We start from the raw sequence: 4,862 nt of genomic DNA, 5'->3' as shown, positions 1-4,862 counted from the left end.
CGCTGCTGGGGGGGGGAAATATTGAGTTCTAGAAGAATATTTAGGCTGAGTGAGCGGTTTCATCTGATGGACTCGAAGTGCGTTATCTCCTTCCCGCAATCTCCACTGAGCAGTTTGCAGCGATGCGCTGTGATGTGTAATGCGCGAGGGATGCGTGACGCGGGCACATTGGAGGATAATCTCGGCAGCGCTGTGATTCATGTCCCCTTTTATTGCCTGTAGTACATAGCCAGAGAGAGGGGGGGTAGAGTCAGATATCCGCTCACCGGAGTCAAACGTATTGACTGTGGATCTAAGAAATGATACAGATAAAAGGGACATTTTATGAAAGACAACGGAGCGGTCTCCAAAGTTTTTCCTAGTGGAATTGTCCGAGTGGAATTCCTAGTGGAATTGTGTGTCTCCTGCAGACACGGTTCTAATACCGATAATGGAATGGCACATGGCGGAATGATGACTAGCTGGACATAGCCCAGTGTCAAAATACTCACCTTTTTTTTCTGTGATTGTGCTGATCTAAGACCCCACTAACAGCGATCAGTCAATTTGTATTTAAGTGGGAGAAAATCTCTTCTGATCCCGTTTCTCTTCGCCAAAGAGATGTTCCACTTTGCACAGCGATTCCAGGAAGATTTACGTGTGCGCGGGGGGACCATTCAATCGCTGCCTCAAGCTCCATTCAGCTTGTTTTCAGTCTTTGGTCATCAATTTTTAGCATCCCGTTTATGCCAAACTCGTCACAGTAAGATTAACACGCGCATTTGAAAGGAGTTCCCGTGGTCAGTGTTGAACTTGTTGAACACTTACAAAGACTGGACTGTGCACCGTGAATTGAGGGCAAACCTACAAAATGTAAGTATGCATATGAGGGGACATGAGAGAAAGCTAAGTCTATTTTGCATTGTACAATTAAAGTTGAAGTCGTTCAAATTGTTGTCTTCGTTAAAACATTGTATGCTGTGTGAAGGTAGCAGAAATACTCATGTTTCAATACTTCTTGGAATTGTAGCTTTAAGTTTTGTTGGCAAACCACCTACAACTTTGGAATAATTTGCCATGGCAGACAATGCAGTAGCCTATACGAATGAAGTTGAACGCGTCCATGCTCATTTAATGACCTCCATGTAATGAGAACATGAATTACTGGACTCGGGTGCACTGTTGGCAAAGTTTAGGCGAATAGCGATTTGTTGAAGCGCCCCCTTGTGGAATCAATTCCGTATTAATACATCATAAACGTATAGCCTACCAGATTATATATCATTCAATGTTATGAAATGCCGCTGAAAAGATACTATTCATTCTTATGTTCTATTCAGCCCTGTCCTATCCATACGCCTGCTGTATTTTAATCCCGAGACGTGCGTGTGCGGGTAGTGGGGTACCAAAATAGAAAGGTTTTTAAAAGATACGACAATCTATCCTGCATCCTTTTTAAAGGGTTGATAGTGTGCTTGTATTGACTGTCGTACTGATACGCATAGCGATATGTTTGAGTGGTTGTTGTATTCAGAACACCTTTCTGTCCTCGCTTTACTTGTGCTTTTCAAATCCAGGTTTATCCTCTGACTTGGCTTTGATTAGATGTGGTTAAAAAGTAATGGTGATGAGAAGATGCYGGCTAAGAGTCAGGAGTATGTATATTATACAGTTGAGATTGGTTCACATTATTGCATTATACTCCATATAATATATTTTATGGCATACTAGTTAATTTCCGTTTGATGTTATAATGGGCTTACCTACATGGTTTCTTTGTTAATATGTTTTGGTTTGTAGTTGTTGTTATTAGTAGTAGTAAATCATTMTATGTAATTTGATTTTACATAACTTTTAAAACAAGTGCTGCAATGTTCACATGTGGACTTTCAGAGTTATTCCTTTTATTCATTGTAAGGTTTATATATAATATGCCTTCGGAAAGTATTCAGACCCCTTGACTTTTTACAAATTTTTGTTACGTTAAAGCCTTATTCTAAAATGTATTAATAAACAAAATAATCACAGCAATCTACCCACAATACCCCATAATGACAAACCAAAAACAGGTTTTTCGAAATTTTAGACAATATATTAAAATTTTAAGACAGAAATACATTATTTACATAGGCATTCAAACCCTTTGCTATGAGACTCGAAATTGAGCTGAGGTGCATCCTATTTCCATTGATCATCATTGAGATGTTTCTACAACTTGAAGGACACCTGTGGTAAATTATTATGTTTGGACATGATTTGGAAAGGCACACACCTGACAATATAAGGTCCCACAGTTGATAGTGCATGTCAGAGAAAAAAKCAAMCAATGAGGTCGAAAGAATTGTCTGTAGATCTCAGAAACAGGATTGTGCCGAGTCACAGATCTGGGGAAGGGTACCAAAACAGAAACATTGAAGGTCCCCAAGAACACAGTGGCCACCATTCTTAAATGGAAGAAGTTTGGAACCATCTTCCTAGAGCTGGCCGCCCAGCCAAACTGAGCAATCGGGGGAGAATGGCCTTGGTCAGGGAGGTGACCAAGAACCCAATGGTCACTCTGACAGAGCTCTAGATTTCCTCTGTGGAGGTGGGAGAATCTTCAAGAAAGACAACCATCTCTGCAGGACTCCACCAATCAGGCCTCTGTGGTAGATTAGCCAGACGCAAGCCCCTCCTCTGTAAAAGGCACATGACAGCCCACTTGGAGTTTGCCAAAAGGCACCTAAGGATTCTCAGACCATGAGAAACAAGATTCTCTGGTCTGATGAAACCAAGATTGAACTCTTTGGCCTGAATGCCAAACCTGGCACCATCCCTACGGTGAAGCATGGTGGTGGRAGCTTTATGCTGTGTGGATGTTTTTTATTGGCAGGGACTGGGAGARTAGTCAGGATCGAGGCAAAAATGAAAGAAGCAAAGTACAGAGAGTTCTTTGATGAAAACCTGTTCCAGAGCCTCAGACTGGGGCAAAGCTTCACCTTCCAACAGGACAATGACCCTAAGCAAACAGCCAAGATAATGCAGGAGTGGCATCAGGACAGGTCTCTGAATGTCCTTGATTGGCCCAGCCAGAACCCGGATTTTAACACGGTCTAACATCTATGGAGAGACCTGAAAATAGCTGTGCAGCAACGCTCACCATCCAACCTGACAGAGCTTTTCGAGGATCTGCAGAGAAGAATGGAGAAACTCCCCAAATACAGGTGTGACAAGCTTGTAGCYTCATACCCAAGAGGACTCCAAAGCTGCTTCAACAAAGTGTTGAGTAAATGGTCTGAATACCTATGTAAATGTTATGTTTCAGTTTTCTAGTTTTAATAAATTAGCAAAAATTGGGTAGAGTTATGAGAAAAAAAACTAAGAATTGAATACATTTTTGAATAAGGTTGTAACCTACCAAAATGTGGAAAAGTCAAGGGATCTGAATACTTTCCGAATGCTCTGTGTATGTATGTGTGTCTTTGTATATATATACATATATATACCTGACAATGAATTATTCACCTTACAATTAATATTAAATAATATTATGTTCACCCTTAGATTATGATGTTGATCAAATTTGGTAAGAGCGATAGTCCGAATTCAGTCCCACTCATAGCTTTGCCATGTTGTCAGTAGTAACACTTGCTACTGTATTTACCTTACTATTTAGCTGTGGATGCTTTAATTTAAACATTGCTTGTTGATGGATTTTGATAAAGCTAATTATAACAGTATCAGCCATTATGCACACATATTACGATTACAACACATGTTGTCTATTTCCAGTGGGTTACCTTGCTGGGCCTATCCTAAGAGCTGGAGATGGACCTGTGGAGTAGCCAGGCATGGCTACCATATTATCCTTGCTGGGAAGAGAGAGATTGAAGAGGGAGGGAGAAGGAAGGGAGGGAGGAAGGAGGGGGGACGGGGAATGTGAGAGAGTGGAGAGTAGGAGAAGAGAGAGAATGAGAGGGAGGGAGCGTAAGGAGGAAGAGGAGAATGTGAGGGAGGGAGGAAGGGAGGACGGGAGAATGTGAGAGAGTTGAGAGGTAAGGAGGAAGAGGAAGAATGTGAGGGGATGGGAGAGTTAAGGAGGAAGAGGGAAGGAATGTTGAAGGCGAGGGAGAGGTAAGGAGGAAGAGGAGAATGTTGCAGGGAGGGAGAGAGGAGAAGATGAAGGGGAGGAGTAAGTGAGGAAGAGAATGTGAGGGAGGGAGAGGTAAGGAGGAAGGGAGTGTGAAGGAGTAAGGAAAGGGGATGTGAGGAGGAGGAGGTAAGGAGGAAGAGGAGAATGTGAGGAGGGAGATGGTAAGGAGGAAGAGTGCAGAATGTGAGGGAGGGAGAGGTAAGGAGGAAGAAGGACGAATGTGTGAGTGGAGGGAGGGGGTCAAGGAGTGCTAGTGACGGTGTAGACCTCTCTTTTTGCCTGGCAGTATGCTTCTATATGTGGTGCTGCAGTAATGCTTTCTATATGTGGCTGCTGCCAGTAATGCTTCTATATGTGGTGCTGCAGTATGCTTCTATATTGGTGCTGCAGTAACAAGACCCCCCGAGCTCCAAACACACATAGCTCCACACAGACGGCTTCTCAAGAGTCACCCTGTCAAAAGTGCCACTCTCTCACACACAAAGTGCATGTGGCATTTTCCCTAGCTTGTAAGAGGGAGGACGGAGGAAGGAAGGAGAGTGTGAAAGGGGAGGGAGTACGAGAAAGAGTGGGGGGGGAGAGAGGAGAGGAGAGAGAGAGAGAGAGAGAGAGAGAGAGAGAGAGAGAGAGAGAGAGAGAGAGAGAGAGAGAGAGAGAGCAGAGAAGAGAGAGAGAGAGAGAGAGAGAGAGAGAGGAAGCAGAGATAGAGAGACGGAGAGAGAGAAGAGAGAGAGAGAGAGAGAGAGAGAGA

At 43.2% G+C, this 4,862-nt stretch overlaps 1 protein-coding gene across 1 annotated transcript in view; it reads left to right on the top strand.

Annotated features, from left to right (window-relative positions):
• Window positions 1-245: 245 nt before the first annotated feature.
• Window positions 246-4,862, top strand: part of LOC139024461 (netrin-G1-like) — a 118,828-nt gene continuing 114,211 nt past the window's right edge. The window contains exon 1 of the mRNA XM_070439271.1: window positions 246-852. The gene's annotated coding sequence lies outside the window, so the exon portion shown is untranslated. The remainder of the gene's footprint in view (window positions 853-4,862) is intronic.

Source organism: Salvelinus sp. IW2-2015, unplaced genomic scaffold (genome assembly GCF_002910315.2).
Source record: "Salvelinus sp. IW2-2015 unplaced genomic scaffold, ASM291031v2 Un_scaffold1530, whole genome shotgun sequence".
NCBI lineage: Eukaryota > Metazoa > Chordata > Actinopteri > Salmoniformes > Salmonidae > Salvelinus > Salvelinus sp. IW2-2015.
Note: the sequence above shows the minus strand (reverse complement) of the source record. Positions and strands in the feature narration are given on the sequence as shown.